The 18,065-nt window shown below is 44.7% G+C and overlaps 1 long non-coding RNA gene across 1 annotated transcript in view; it reads left to right on the top strand.

Annotated features, from left to right (window-relative positions):
* Positions 1–18,065, top strand: part of LOC122792775 — a 183,213-nt gene that overhangs the window by 106,252 nt on the left and 58,896 nt on the right. The window lies entirely within an intron of this gene.

The raw sequence follows: 18,065 nt of genomic DNA, 5'->3' as shown, positions 1-18,065 counted from the left end.
GCAGATTTAGCAATTTGATTTGATAGCCTCCTGCTTATTCTGCCCATGATCTGTCCAGACAATGAATCTGGTAGATCATGGACAGGACAGAACAAGAAGTCAACAGATCAAAACAGAAAGAGTCTGGCATGAGGAGAAAGCTTGTTGATGGTGTTTGGTAAATACTTTTTTTGTTACTGGTAGACAGCCTTATCTACTGGATGGCTGGGGCCTGGGATAGTCTTTAGCTAGCCATGGTTTTTCAGAATATGCCTGATTTTGCTTGCCCTATCTCTGGCCTTGGCATACCTCTCAATGGTCCAGATTTTTGCCTCATACTTTTGGTACGTCCCACATAAAGTTTGTGGTTTTCTGGCAAATCATTGAGGACAGAAGTCACTAAATAATTACAGGCATTTAAGTTTCAGACTCCTTATCCTTCTGAAAAATGCACCATATGCAAAATCTGTTATTTTTAGTAACTTTCAAAGTTTATAAGAACAATAAAATCTGTCTCTGAGTTTGGACTTTTATCCCTTTATCATTTTTGACTTTGTCCATACTTCCTGTGCTATGAGGTTGAGTTATTTCCCTCATATTTTTGATCCTGGCAAACCACAGAGTAGATTACAATCAATCAAAAATGTCAGACATATGAGTTTATGCTTCTTTATGCTTCAGAAAATATTTGTTGATGCAAAATCTGTTGTTCTACTAACTAAATGAATTTGAGTAATAGGAAATGCTGGGCTTTCTGTGAGGGAATATGACTAATATTCACCCTTTTTGTTCATTATTCTGACTTTGTAGGGTTTTTTGATTTGTGTGAAGGAACTCGGTGTATGTGTGACTGCTATTCTTTGGAACAAAGCTGAAACACAATACCCAACCGTCATTTTACGAATAACTACTGGGATGGGGTTGGGACTGTCTGTAGAAAGTACCTGACCCGCTTGTTGTTTTTCTCAAATTAATCAGTCACTAAATGGCTTTACAGGACCAGTTTGCATTTGCAGGATTGATGTAATTTTTGCAAAGCATCTTGGAATACTTTAATGTGTATCTACTGTTTCATGGAATAGAGCTGATGCACAATTCATGGCTGTCATTTTTATAAGTATCATCTGACGTGCACACAGAAGTACTTATAACTACTTGCTGGGGCTGGGAGCTGTTGATGTAACTTACTTTAAACACCTCACACCATCTTTGATAAGCTTGGTTGTGGCTTTGAATGACTGACAGAGAGGGCTACAGATATCCAACAAGGGAACTGCTGCACCCTCTACCCCCCCCCCCATCATGTATATAAAATCACTTGTTATTAACATACTTTTAAGAACCTTGCAGTCCTGTAGTGTGGGGCGGTGGGAGGTTTAAGGGAAGCAGCAGCTGCTAGATGGACCTTCCCCCAGATTTACAAATCTTCCATGCAGGACTAGCTTAGTCCTGCATGGAAGCGACAGTTTAGGAGCAGGATGGCAGTGCACCATGCATATTAATGATGGGCGCTGCCCGAGCTCCTAGGCTTACACGGAGCGTGTAAGAGTGCAGGGGGCATGTCTGAGAGCAGAGCTCTCAGAATAAACATGCCCCCGCAATTTAGAACAGCAGAAAGGGGAATGCAATGAGCAAAACCACTCACAGGTGACCGCTTATCCACACCAACAGTCCCCCTTGTGTATAACAGAAACAGAATATAGAAATAAAATTAAGAAACCTTTTTTTTTTAACATCCGATTAGAGCTAACCGTAGGTGCACGAGTGTGCCCATCGCTTAGCTATAGTTAAAGCAGCTTAAAAGGCTGAAGAGGATAACAAGGAAGATATATGCAAATGAAGCAGCAGAGCAATAGTGTAGTGGGCAAAGCATTCGCTTTACGAGCAGGCATTCCCGGCTCGAGTCCCTCTGCAGCACATCAAATTTTACATGGCAAAACACGTTATGGCCAAAATGAAGCCAGCAACCAAAGTGGATCCGATAAAAAATCCTTTAATGTTAAATAAACATCAAAAAAGCTCTGGAGACGGTATTTGGATGATTGCTGGATGGTGTGGAGGGCTGATGTTGATTATTTAACTGAATTTGTCTCATATTTAAATGATAACATATGGGGCTTACAGTTCACTGTCAATTATCATGTCGACACAATAACTTTTTTGGATGTGTTAATAACAAGACAACCAGATGACACTCTCAGTACACAGGTTTTCAGGAAATATCCTGAATACAACACAGTCCTTCATGCATCCAGCTTTCATCCTCCACACATTGCCAAAAACATACCCAAATCACAGTTTATACGTTTGAGGTCCAGAATGTCTTTTAAATTGGCCCATATCTATTGCCTATAAATCTGTCCCCCTGGGAAATCAGTGGGATGATCCCAGACATATAGGCAGCAAACAGGAAATACAACTGATTGACACACATCTATGACAACAAACCTGGCACACTAGCAGCTCCCCAATACCTCATGTGACTAAGAAGCCACGTATGTCCCATTTACACCCCAACTTGTTAAGCTGTGGTCAGAGTGTGTACAGTAACAGAGTGAGATGTATGTGCATAATAGTAATGTGGAACCTGGTATTGTGTGTGGGAACATTCAGGTAGTGCAAATAAACATTCCTCCCACAGGTCTGTCAGATACCAACACTGTGCCCAGAAATACAAGAATGATATGCAGTTGCTCTGAATAATGAGATATTACACATCACTGTCACCCACACTGTCCTACAACATATAACTGTCTAGGAAATCTGTATAAGAGTGTTGTTATACAAGGTCAGAATGCATAAGCATAGGGGATTAATAAGACAGAAAGCAGATTGGAGATATACAGCAATATCAATATAGCAGACACAACTGTGATGGACAGTTTAAGTTGTAGCAGACACAGCCATGATTTGAATCCTGGGAGTGGAATACATCTGCATACAGATTCATACCCCACAACTGTACACATGAGGCCAGAATGTCCAGTATATGTGCCCATATCTGCTGCCTGTCCCCCTGTTTCCCTTGTAAGTCTGTGGGATGATCCCAGATGTGTATCCAGCAAACAGGGAATACAGGTGATTGTCAACCATCATGAGAACACACCTGTCACTGTAACAACCCCCGAAACTGTTAGGAGAGTAATATTTCAAGTATGTCCTATCTACACTCCCATGTTGTCAAGCTGTGACCAGACTGTGTACAGTAACAGAGTGAGATGTATGTGCATAATACTAATGTGTACTCTGGAACTTTGTGTGGCAACATTCAGGTAGTGCTAACAAATATTGCTCCCACAGGTACGTTGGATATGAACACTGTGCTGAGAAATACAGACCAATATAACCTGTACTGGTACTGTCCACCCTGGTATTGTAGGGGATTGTGAGTGTTGCAGCTTCTCTGAATAATAAAGTATTACTGGTCACTGTCGCCCACACTGTGCTACATAATATAACTGCGTAGGAAAGCATGTATATGTGTGTGTCAGGTCACTAAAGGTGGAAGAGGGCAATATTCTAGATATGTCCAGGCACACCAGCATGTGGTCAACACATGGCCAGAGTATGTGCAGAAAGATTTGGATAGCATAGTGCAAAACATCAACCCAGAATCTGGGCGTATGTGTACAGTCAGTGTTAAGAAACATTCCCTCCACAGGTATACCAGGTAAGAGGTGTATACTGCAGATAAAACCGGTTCATGTGTAATGATGGCGACAGCCATATCACTGTCCACAATAAGGCTATAGGGTAGTGTAGTAAGACTTGTAAGGTACAGATAACAGCACTGACTAGGAAAGTAAAGTGGACTACAGGAATATACTACTTGTTAACTGACATCTTTATCCCCGCCCACCTTATCTCCAACAATAATCAACATACCCACCCCAACTTGTATGTACTGACTCTGATAATGTCCAATTGTTTGATAAATATTTTAATGGTTCCCATGCATGTGCCATATTGAATTATTCCAAGATTGTTGGCATGGTGCCATCAACGTACCTGCATGCTGTTCTTATTACCACTGTGGTCCCATATATGCATGTGTTTTGTTTGCTATGCAACTGTTCCGTATCTGGTGTCTGGGTTAATGGGAATATCTATGTATGCTGTTATACCTGACCCTGGAATGTGTTGACTATTACTAACCCATATATGATGATGAAATCTAACACTGTAGCATGCTTGGGAAGGCTAGTCTCAGCGGACTCACCTGTCCCACCTCAGCTGGCCGTGGCACTGGGCACCAGCATGTCTGGGGCCCATCCCCGGACCTCCCTGTCTATTGGTCCTGCACCACCTTTGGGTGGAACTGCCTCAGGGGATGGGGCTCACCCCCCCTGGGAGTGGGTGCGAGCAGGCACCTGTCACCCATTGCCAGGCTGGGGTTGTGGTGCGTAGAGCGATCAATGAGCAGTTCGGTGATCTTCTATGCCAGCTCGAGGGCCACATGTCACAATTAGAGAGTCAGCCTGGCTCTATGGCTCTGCCCCCAGCACAGCCACCTTCGGGGCTGTGACGGTGCAGTGGTGACTGCCCATGGGTGGGGACCTCAGTCCCACTGTTACCACTAGGGGGCTTGTGGGTTCCGATATGCCAACACCCCTCCCCATCAAGGTGTTTACCCCCACATGTGTCATATACCACCCCTGTATGTGTCTTGTGTGTCCATATCTATTGCCTATTAATCTGTCCCCCTGGGAAATCAGTGGGATGATCCCAGACGTATAGGCAGCAAACAGGAAATACAACTGATTGACACACATCTATGACAACAAACCTGGCACACTAGCAGCTCCCCAATACCTCATGTGACTAAGAAGCCACGTATGTCCCATTTACACCCCAACTTGTTAAGCTGTGGTCAGAGTGTGTACAGTAACAGAGTGAGATGTATGTGCATAATAGTAATGTGGAACCTGGTATTGTGTGTGGGAACATTCAGGTAGTGCAAATAAACATTCCTCCCACAGGTCTGTCAGATACCAACACTGTGCCCAGAAATACAAGAATGATATGCAGTTGCTCTGAATAATGAGATATTACACATCACTGTCACCCACACTGTCCTACAACATATAACTGTCTAGGAAATCTGTATAAGAGTGTTGTTATACAAGGTCAGAATGCATAAGCATAGGGGATTAATAAGACAGAAAGCAGATTGGAGATATACAGCAATATCAATATAGCAGACACAACTGTGATGGACAGTTTAAGTTGTAGCAGACACAGCCATGATTTGAATCCTGGGAGTGGAATACATCTGCATACAGATTCATACCCCACAACTGTACACATGAGGCCAGAATGTCCAGTATATGTGCCCATATCTGCTGCCTGTCCCCCTGTTTCCCTTGTAAGTCTGTGGGATGATCCCAGATGTGTATCCAGCAAACAGGGAATACAGGTGATTGTCAACCATCATGAGAACACACCTGTCACTGTAGCAACCCCCGAAACTGTTAGGAGAGTAATATTTCAAGTATGTCCTATCTACACTCCCATGTTGTCAAGCTGTGACCAGACTGTGTACAGTAACAGAGTGAGATGTATGTGCATAATACTAATGTGTACTCTGGAACTTTGTGTGGCAACATTCAGGTAGTGCTAACAAATATTGCTCCCACAGGTACGTTGGATATGAACACTGTGCTGAGAAATACAGACCAATATAACCTGTACTGGTACTGTCCACCCTGGTATTGTAGGGGATTGTGAGTGTTGCAGCTTCTCTGAATAATAAAGTATTACTGGTCACTGTCGCCCACACTGTGCTACATAATATAACTGCGTAGGAAAGCATGTATATGTGTGTGTCAGGTCACTAAAGGTGGAAGAGGGCAATATTCTAGATATGTCCAGGCACACCAGCATGTGGTCAACACATGGCCAGAGTATGTGCAGAAAGATTTGGATTGCATAGTGCAAAACATCAACCCAGAATCTGGGCGTATGTGTACAGTCAGTGTTAAGAAACATTACCTCCACAGGTATACCAGGTAAGAGGTGTATACTGCAGATAAAACCGGTTCATGTGTAATGATGACGACAGCCATATCACTGTCCACAATAAGGCTATAGGGTAGTGTAGTAAGACTTGTAAGGTACAGATAACAGCACTGACTAGGAAAGTAAAGTGGACTACAGGAATATACTACTTGTTAACTGACATCTTTATCCCCGCCCACCTTATCTCCAACAATAATCAACATACCCACCCCAACTTGTATGTACTGACTCTGATAATGTCCAATTGTTTGATAAATATTTTAATGGTTCCCATGCATGTGCCATATTGAATTATTCCAACATTGTTGGCATGGTGCCATCAACGTACCTGCATGCTGTTCTTATTACCACTGTGGTCCCATATATGCATGTGTTTTGTTTGCTATGCAACTGTTCCGTATCTGGTGTCTGGGTTAATGGGAATATCTATGTATGCTGTTATACCTGACCCTGGAATGTGTTGACTATTACTAACCCATATATGATGATGAAATCTAAACACTATAGCCTGCTTGGGAAGGCTAGTCTCAGCGGACTCACCTGTCCCACCTCAGCTGGCCGTGGCACTGGGCACCAGCATGTCTGGGGCCCATCCCCGGACCTCCCTGTCTATTGGTCCTGCACCACCTTTGGGTGGAACTGCCTCAGGGGATGGGGCTCACCCCCCCTGGGAGTGGGTGCGAGCAGGCACCTGTCACCCATTGCCAGGCTGGGGTTGTGGTGCGTAGAGCGATCAACGAGCAGTTCGGTGATCTTCTATGCCAGCTCGAGGGCCACATGTCACAATTAGAGAGTTAGCCTGGCTCTATGGCTCTGCCCCCAGCACAGCCACCTTTGGGGCTGTGACGGTGCAGTGGTGACTGCCCATGGGTGGGGACCTCAGTCCCACTGTTACCACTAGGGGGCTTGTGGGTTCCGATATGCCAACACCCCTCCCCATCAAGGTGTTTACCCCCACATGTGTCATATACCACTCCTGTATGTGTCTTGTGTGTCTTGTCTATTAACCTACCCAGTCTACCTCCCCAAATATACTTACTACCCTCCCCAACATCCCACTCTCACCTGAAAAAAAGGGCAATGTGCTCCCACAAAAAAATCTCGCCCCATACATAGCTGTCCATTTTACACACATGTCCACTGGACACATGTAATCCAGTCTAATTGATATCACAACTTATTTTTGTTGTCTTCACCCCTCTCCCAGGGGTTTGAGTATCCAAATCTACCTCCAAATTCAGTGTATGTGCACAGCTGTTGTTGTAGAAGAAATGGGCAGGTATGGACCTTCTCTACACCCTTCCTGCACATCCCTAGCTGTTTTCCCTACTGTCTTTCCCTCTTTGTGCCCCTTTTTCACCACTTTCCTATCAACCCTTTTTTTCTTTTCTTTTAAAGAAATTAGTGCTGGGGTAAGCAGGACTAAGCACTTTTAAGCAGCAGTAAGCGGGTCAAAGCCTGTTTGCATGGGAGTAAGCACTGCCTACACAGATTAAGCAATTTAGAAGCTAATTGATTATAAGAAACTGTAACCGGAAGTTAGCAGTACTTACCACCGCACAAACCCGCTTACAGCTGTTTTAAAGTACCTTAATCACTCTGTATCCAATGGCCCGTGTTCTGCCCAGCAACAAAATAAACAGCCTCTACAATGTTCAAACCCCAGGACCCTGCACACCATAGACAAAGTGATTTACCACTGAGCCATGCCAGATGTACATAAATCTGATGTTTTCAGAAACATATCATCCAGCCCAGTCATGCAACAGTACAGAGAATGTATACCAACATTTAGATGTATGTGTGTGTGTAAATATATTAATATCTAAACAGATACAACATATCTATATATCTATATCTATATATATATATATATATATATATATATCTATATATATATATATATATATATATATATATATATATATATATGTGTGTGTGTGTAGAAATATATACATATATATATAAATATATGTGAACATATATGCATGCAAATGCCTACATCGACACATATATATGTCTACACCTATATGTCTACATATACACAACAAGTTACATATGTGTACGCAGATATATATCACGTAGGTATATACGGACATAGTTATACATATGTAAGCAGATATATATCTATATAGGTATATATGGCCATACATCTGTAGATAGCAATGGTAGATTAACAAAAACATACATGTCCACATGCACCGTTAATGGGGTTGAGAGGCCTCAAACAATATACGTCTTGTACGAATAGGCATTCCCCCACAGTCAAACACGTCCGCCCTGCCATACACTACCAAGTGTTGCAGATCCCATAACCAGGACCTGACATGACATGGTCACAAGATGTTAACAGTGCTACATCCCACCTGTATGATGTCAGGCTGGTATTGGTAACATATCATGCAGTACAGTCTGCCTCCCATAGGAAATGTAAAATGTGGAAGCTATCAAATCCCCAGGATACATATACACAGACACGCATATATGCAGATACAGATATATATATATATATATATATATATATATATATATACATACATATATAGAGATATATATGTGACTACACATACACACACAGAGATATGTACAGTAAGATGCATATGTAGAAGGTGCACATAATATGGAACAGCCACTATGCCTACAGTTAACACCCTAACAACTGGACACTGGATGAGCCACCCATACAAATGACATTCGGTGCCTGCAACATATACCCACAGAGAGGCCATAGGATAAAACACCACACACAGGTTTGCAGAAATGGAATGCCCTTATTTGTGTACTATTACAGATGTATATGCCATGTCACATAGCTGTTCAGACACTGACATCCATATCAACAGAGTAATGCAACTGTGAAACAGTTATACTAATACAGTAGTCTGGAAAGGTCCACAACTGTTGCTGTCCAAACCAAGCCCTCCAAATCATACAATAGTGAAGACAGACTGGGTCACAGGATACCAAACAATCAACAGTAAGTGATGCAGATGTATAGTCCAGCAGCCACCATCTACAGTTTATACACAATCACTAGGTGGTAAAGACTTCAGTGGACCAAATGGGATGTAACTGTTACATAACAAGGCATAACTGACACCATCAAAGGCACACTGGCAAACAGAACAGTCTGTATGGCAGGAGGCAGTAGGCCTGTAGTAACCCACTTTATGTAAGTAATGTCAAGACAGGTGAAATGTATGGTACTGTACATCCAGATACCTTAAGGCAGCTCATCCCTGATACTCCCACATTTTGTAATAGCCTAGGTTATGCATGGTGCACCCCCCCTAGACTCAGTAATACAGGGCCATATACCACTGTTACATACACTGTCCTCTGGAGTGCATATGGGCACACATGTATTGTGTAGGTGAAGCCCACACATATATGGCCCCAGACCCACTGTATGTGTGGGGGATACAACAGCAGTGGACTGCTGGCAGGAATGGCAGCATGGTATATGTATATGTGCATATGTATCACTATCTGTATATGTGTACACATATAATGCTCTGTATATGTATATATCTGGGTGTGTATTTGCATATCTATGTACGTATACACACCCATCTATATATGTCGATATGTACATGTGTAATTATTTATATAGATATCTGAATAATCATATGTACATATATATTCACCATATGTCCTGAACATGGGGTGTAGCCCTACCTCAGCCCATATAGTCCCAACTTCGTAGTGCAAGGGGATGTCAGGAATGTATAGCAAGTATATTAGTAGACTATTGCTACTGTAACAGGGATTGTCTTCACAGTCATGGTGTGTGTGGGAGGTCACATCTGCTTTTCACATGTGCGCCACTGGCTACTGACAGACATCCTAAGGACATCATAGTACAGTACTGGTGCAAGCACGTAATGCTCCTGTGGACTACAGCAGAGATATTGGCCAATAGATGTTGACATTCTGACACACTGCACAGTCCAGAGGTATACACAGAACCCCTTAGTGCAGAACATGTGGACCAAGCCTGACAATATGGATGTTAACAGCCATGTAGATGGGTATAACACATAACGATGGTATGCATTCACCCCCATAGGTTATACATTCACACACCCCTGTCTGTCGTGACACATAATAACTGCTGGTACAGAGGTGCTATGGCCACATACTACCCACTAGATATTGACATACATCTGTACAGCATTCCACCGCTCTGTCTGATATACATGACTGTTAAGGGAGGCCCAGCAGCAGTACATCTGGCAAGTATCTGGACATGACATCTCACTGGGTAAGTACACTAAGCTGCTAGGCATGTAACAAAGCACTGTGCAGACTACAGGCAGACTGGCTCAACAGTGGCCTACATCTCCTATGGGGGAATGCACATGTACCTGCATATATAGCAGGCTCTACAGGCATGTCACAGCACAGGGTAAGATACACCTGTGTGAAAGTGCATAACCACAACCAATGTGAACACAGCCACATATGGTAAGCTAGCATAATATTAGAGTATATGGACTATCTGTCCAACACCATCCTCATATGTGCCACTCACACACTAACCCTACATATACTGGGCCGCTACACAGTGTGGCCTGATGCCTGTCTGTGGTATGAGACATGTGTGTGTGTGGCCCTACAAACATGTAAGCCAATACGGTAACATACAGTGGAGCAGCATGTAACATTAGATAGGACAGGACCTAGAATGATGACATCTACCACAGTCTATACACAGGCCAATGTACATATTAACAATACACACACTGTCGACATTCACCATTACTACACAGACCTCAGTAGTGTACAAACAACCACAGAATGTCCAGGTTATGTCATCAAATATAACCCCTATTGTATATAACATGTGCAGCAGTCTGATATCGCACTGGCTTGTTATCAGATATGATGACACTAATTATGGTGTACAGCACATATGCACCTCTTAATGCATGACATATGTACAAAGGGTGAGAGAGTTGTGGCTGGAAGCACATACACAGGGCCAATATTGACATGTTGCTGTGATAACATCATGCATTTACTGTTGTAACAGGGTTTGTCGAAACATATGTCCTATGAGGGATATGAAGTCAGTAACTGTCACGGCTTTCACCACCTACAGACTGCAATCTTCACACTACCTTCTGCAGTTCACAGATACATGCTGTGTGGGTAACAAATGAAACCAAAGACAACACACACTGCTCAGTCTGCAGATGACCCAACAGATGGGAAGTCCTCATAAACATAGAACTGACATGGCAGGTACTAATACATGTAGGACAGCCATATCTGCATACACCCTGTTAAACCAACATTATTCCAAATGCAGTATAGCAGCACTTACAGTCTGTAGTCAGGTCAGGCACATCCCCCTCATGTGTGTTGGCCTGTTTCCACAGTGTATGTTGTCAGAGGTAAATCCCCAATCCATCTGAGATGCTGTTTGCCAAACAACAGATTGAGTTCCTGCTCACAGTGAATGAAAAGGCCCAACACCAACATGATGTTCCTAGATATTGGAGTGTGTTTCCATAGCTGCTCCACATGCAATCAGCTAGGGGAGGGCTGCAATTCGTGCAGAGGCCATCAGCTGATCATGAATGAGCATTACCTAAAATACGCATGCTGCTGCCTAAGCAAAGCAGGTGTAGGTCTCCACATCCAGCTGTGAGGGAGTGAGAGAGGCAGACAGAGGCAAAGACAAGTCAGGGAGGGGTGGGAAAGTAAAACTTAAGTATGTTTGTGTCACACACCTACCAGCACAGGGTATCAAACCCCTGACGACTATGTTGTGCTATCACAGTTCTATGCAGTTATTGCATGCGTCACATAGTTTACCTGTTGTGGAGCCCTCAGAACATATATGTGAGGTTGAGTGACATCCTGCAACAGGGATATGGTAGCTATACGGTAGGTAAAGTACATGTGCCTGTCCGCATGAATGGGTGCCAGTGTCAAGACAGCCACACTCTCACAGGAATGCACACACATTGACACACTTGGCAGGGCCAGGATTACAAGTCATCACTAGTAAGATTGCCACAACACATTACTGTGCAAGTATCGCATGCACCACATGGGTCATATGGAGTTATATGGGCAAAGGGTATGGGGAAGTGTCTGACATCAGACAGCATGCTTCAGTATGCCAATGTGGGTTGTAGTGAGTGTGGATGTGATCATATGCAACATACAACACACACACACACACACACACACACACACACACACACATGCACACGGTGCCAGTAGTGACATGCATGCGTGCATTTCTGCACGGGTGTGTGGTGGTCGACTGTGCCAGACGGCTATACAAGGCTAGGTGATGGGTATACCTTGGCATCAGGCCACATGACAAAGGTCTGCATTGTGGCTCAGGGCTGTAGTTTCTGCATTTGCCCACACAGATGGGTATTGTATCCCCCATCCAGTCACTTGGGTGACTATTGTGTGTGGCCAATGCTGTGCATCACTTGCCATGTATGTGTTCCTTAGTCCATGGATGGTGTCTGGGATGTACACACCTCCCACATGCATGTGCAGTGACATGAGGAACTGTACCTGGGGTGTCTGGCCCATGTTGTGTACACAGATTATCATCAGATGTGCCAGTCTTGGCCACCTGTGGTGGGAACTGGTAATGGACAGCAGGTTTAACCTGCACCTACATTGATAGCATGCTAACAGCATTCCCTGGTGTGAGTGGCATCTGTCCATACAGGGCATGTTTTCAGGCATGGTATGTCCTTTGTGGGTCACATGTGATGGCACCACAGGTGTTGCAGGTGTCCATTGGGGAACACAGGGAATGTGCACTGTCTGCATGTACATGCCTATTGGACAGAGTGCCATGCCCTCTGTAGCCCACTGCAATCACTCTATAGTTACTATCAGTGGCCAATATGCAGTGTACTACCCACATACTGGCTGTTGCCTAGACATATGTGTGCGTGTGTGTGTGTGTGTGTGTGTGAGTGTGTGTGTGTGTGTGTGTATGTGTGTGTGTGTGTGAGACATGGGTTGAGAGTGTGCTTTGGGTAATACTGGGGTTGCTAACTGTGATTGCCTGGCTTTGATGTAACATGTATGGGTTTGCACCTCAGCCTCTTGACTATTTCACATCTGTTATCCCTGTATGGTGAGTATTGTGATATATAGTAGGGCCACCATATAAGAAATTTGCAAAACCCACTCCACATTGGGCCCAGGTGACTGACACAGACATGCGCACCTGTCATGTCTGGGAGTAGAACCCCTATCTAACTAGTTTATTACACTATAGCACTACACAGTTATAGTACACGCCACTGAGATTACTGGAGTACTCTTTCCCCAAAGGTGTATATCACATTGGATGACATCAGCACGATTGCCAAAGTAGGACATTTGAATTGTAGTGAGTGTGGCTAGACTAAAATGCATTGCTCCCTACACAGACAGTGACACACACACAAAACATCCACAACCGGCATGTGTGGGTATAGAACCCCTAAAAGAAGTCTATATCACACTACAGCATGGAGCTGTTATAGGATGCACCACAGGGAATACTGGAGAGCTCTGTCCCCAAAGGTGTATTTCACAATGAATGACATCAGCAGGATTGCCAAAGTAGGGCATTTGTAATGCACTGAGTGTGACTAGCCTAAAGTGCATTGCTCCCTACACAGGCATTGAAACACATACAAAACATTCACAACCGACATGTGTGGGTATAGAACCCCTAACAGAGGTGTATATCACACTACAGCATGGAGCTGTTATAGGACACACCATGGGGAGCACTGGAGAGCTTCTTCCCCAAAGGTGTATTTCACAATGAATGACATCAGCAGGATTGCCTAAGTAGGGCATTTGAAATGTACTGATGTGACTAGCCTAAAGTGCATTGCTCCCTACACAGACATTGAAACACACACAAAATATCCACAACTGACATGTGTGGGTATAGAACCCCTAACAGAGGTCTATATCACCCAACAGCATACAACTGTTATAGGACACACCATGGGGAGTACTAAAGAACTCCTTCCCCAAAGGTGTATTTCACAATGAATGACATCAGCTGGTTTGCCAAAGTAGGGTGTTTGAATTGTACTGAGTGTGACTAGCCTAAAATGCATTGCTTCATACACAGACATTGAAACACACACAAAACATCCAGAACTGCCATGAGTGGGAATAGAACCCTACCAGAGTTCTATATCACACTACAGCAGTACACAGTTATGACATGCACTACAGAGATTACTGAGCTACAACATTCACAGAGGTGTACTTCTAGGTGGATGACATCAACATCCTTGCCAAAGTTGAGCATTTGAATTGTAGGGAGTGTGACTACCATAAAAAGCATCGCTCTCTACACAGACAGCGTCAGATAGACACATTCACACTTACCAGTTCTAGGATTAGAACACATATCTAAATTATCACACTACAGCAATATGTAGTTATAGAATGCACTACAGAGATTACTGGGCTACAGCCTTCACACAGGTGTATTTCTAGGTGGATGACATCAGCAGCTTTACCAAAGTAGTGCATTTCAATTGTAGGCAGTGACTACCCTAAAAAGCATTGCTTTCTACACAGACACACACACTTGCCAAGTCTGGGATTAGAACTCCTACCTAACTAGTCTATCACACTACAGCAGTATACAGTTATGGGACACGCCACAGAGATTACTGGGCTACAACACTCCCAAAGGTGTAATTCACAGTGGATGACCTCAGCAGGCTTGCCATTGTAGGGCTATGGGGAGGACAGTGTGTGTGCATGGGCCATAACCCATTCATCTAGAGGCTGACACACCACATGCGGACACACACAGGGTCATATTTCATGAGGTACATGTATACAGATGCTAGATGACACCTTCCTTGTACAGTCATGTTGCACAGCTAGCACGTGCACCACATAGTCTGTACTGCTGACAGATACCGGTGGCTAGTGTCTACAGTGAGTGACATCCGAACCTCATGTGGTTGTGGCCCTTTGGCTGTGTGCTGGGCTGGGACAGGCCTGAATGCCTCCTTGTCACAGTCACCCTCTTCCACACATCTATGTACGTCTACCTTTGGCTTATTATAGTGTATTGCCCTTAGATATATGTCTGTATTCCTGTCCACTGTGTGTGCAAAGCATGTGTAGTGCATACTGCGGAGTGTCTGCACTAACATCTGTGACTGCCAGTTATGTCTGGTCCACTGGTGTTTGCAGACAGGGCCTTCATGTGTTTAAGTGTGTGAGCATGCCCAGTATAACCTTTCAGTGTGCTGCTGACGACATTGCCTTCATTTCTCTAAGTGTGTGAGCATGCCCAGTATGCCCATCTGTATTGAATATGTGGATAAAGTCCAGGTAGTCTGTATTGCAGTGCTGACCTATGTGTTGTACACCTACAGGTAGCATACTGTTTCTGCAGGGTGTCCACTGATCAGATGGCATTGACTGTTACAACAGTTCTACATGGGATGGGGGGGCACACATGCCTATTTCTACATTTCTTCACAGGATTGGGGGGGCACACCTGACTGTTACTACATTTCTATGCAGGATGGGGTGGGGTACACCTGACTATTTCTACATTTCTACACAGGCTTTGGGGAGGCACACCTGACTGTTACTACATTTCTACGTAGGATCGGGGGGTACACCTGACTATTTCTACATTTCCACACAGGATTGGGGGGGCACACCTGACTGTTACCACATTTCTACATAGGATGGGGGAGCACACCTGACTATTTATATATGTCTATACAGGATTGGGGGGCACACCTGCTTGTTACTACATGTCTACGTAAAATGGGGGGCACACCTGACACCTGTACACATTTGCTATGACTGTACTGGTATATCAGGTACTCCATTTCATTCTGTAGTCTTACCTATCATGCTGCCTAGAGGCATACCAGTGTATTACAGATCTTAGCTTTTATTTACCTACATATTAGTTTCAGACTTCCTACCCTTCAAAACTGACATCCCACCACCTGACCTGCTGTCATCTGTCTGTCTGTGTAACCTCCCCCTCGGCCTACACAGACAGACTGACATCCCACTGCCTGACCTACTGTCATCTATCTGTGTAGGCCTGGGGGGAGATTACCCATAGGCATCATTCAGAGGCCATAGCACAGCCTTTGTTTGTGTTTGTCTACACCTGTCCTGCTGGCTGTGACTGTTGTTGGGTATGTGAATCCCCCTGACTGGCATGTGTGAGTCACTTACCTTGTGAGTGTCCCAGTATTGAGAGTGGTGCTGCAGGGCTGCCTATGTCGGTTGCACATAGTACACTCTCTACACATGGTTGAGCACAGGTAGTGTAATGTTTGGCATCCTTTTTACTGTATGTGAGAGTCAGAGAGAGTTGTCATTCCCTGGGTTCCTCATGTGCCAATATATGTGCTATGTGTTGCCTCTTTGCCAAGGCCAGGGCATACTGGGCACGCCTCCTTCTGCCTACTGGTGCAGGCTCAGGTTGTTCCTCCTCTGAGTCACACTGTGCCTGTGCAGGCCTTGGGAATGGTGGGGGGCTTTGTGGCCCTGCCCCGTGCTGTTCCTGCTGCAGCTGTTTCTGCAGGATCATATTGTGTAGCATGGCACATACGAGGACAATTTGGGTACATGTAGCTGGTGAGTACTGCAAGGCTCCACCGGATGTGTCCAGGCACTGGAACCGTGACTTGAGCATCACAAACACATGCTCTACTGTAATTCTGATCTGTGCGTGTGCATCATTATGGAGTTCTTGTTCAGGTGTGTGCATTTCTGATGGGTGTCATCAGCCATGGCTCCAGTGCATATCCAGCATCCCTCACTAGGTGACCGTCAGGGATGTCCCCATTGGCAAATCTCTGGTACAGCTGCGTCAGATGCCACATGTGGGAATTGTGATAGCTTCCAGGGCAGCCAGCACACACATTCATTATTATGCCCTGGGCATCTCACATGACATGGCAGTTGATGGAGGGGAAGCCCTTGTGGTTGATGTAGACTCTACCTCTCTCATAGGGTGGAGCTTTGATGCATATGAGTATGCAGTCTATAGCACCCACTACCTCAGGGTATTCTGCTATTTGATGGAACAGTTGCATATTGCTGGTGAATGCCTCATGGGTGTTGGGGAAATATACGTGTTCATCGACATGTGCTGACATGGCATCCAGGAACTGGTGGACTACCCTGGATGCTGATGCCTGTGAGATCCCAATCATATCCCCAGTTGGCCTTTGGAAGGTACCTGTAGCTATTATTCTTAGGCCTACACATACCTTGGTATCCACTGGGATGGGTTTCCCTCTGTTAGTTCTGTGTGTGAGGCGTGGCCGGCACAGCTCAACAATTTGCTGTAGGAGGTCTTTGTCCACCCTATAGCGCTCCACTATCTCCAGCTCATGTAGCCCTTGGTAGGTTACTCTAGGTCTGTACACTCTTCTCTGTCTCCTCACTGTGGGTTGGGCGACAGCATTCACATCCTCACCACCCTCAACCTCTTCCACAAGTTGTTGTATGATAGCTATAGCAGCCCCTATCATTTTGCTGTTGTGAGTGTTAAAAGTTCCCCGCTTGTTTACACCGGTGGTGTAGAGTATGGGAAAAACCAGAGGGGAAGGTGTTTGCATAGTTTATAGTAGTGTTCTGGGCTGGGCTGGTCTGCTGCCTGTGTAATTGGCTGATTCTGATACATTTCACCTGCCAGCTAGTTCTCCTCGATTAGCTTTCTACTGCTGTTTTCCCTTCCCATTGCCTTCCTGTTTAAGCCCGGGGGTGCACCGCACAGAGTGCTCAAATGTGCACAGTGCTGCTATTTCCTGGTTTAACTTCTCTTTTCTGCCTTTAAAACCCAGTGCACTGTGCGCACACCCACTTAAGCAGTGTAAAGAGTGCTAGGCAGGTTTAGATACACCCCCCTAGCTTACTTGTGCTAAGCTAGGTGCAAACCCGAGCCACAGGGCTCCAATCCGCTTACAGTATGCCTGACAGCCCCCCATGATGTCACCTAACTCCTAGGCTTGCACCAAGGTATTCCTACGCTTACACTGTTGGGACCTGACTCACATGCTGGGGAAAAT

The sequence above is a fragment of the Protopterus annectens genome, chromosome 1.part0 (assembly GCF_019279795.1).
Source record: "Protopterus annectens isolate FY-2018-M chromosome 1.part0, PAN1.0, whole genome shotgun sequence".
NCBI lineage: Eukaryota > Metazoa > Chordata > Ceratodontiformes > Protopteridae > Protopterus > Protopterus annectens.
This window is presented reverse-complemented; position numbering and strand designations above follow the sequence as displayed.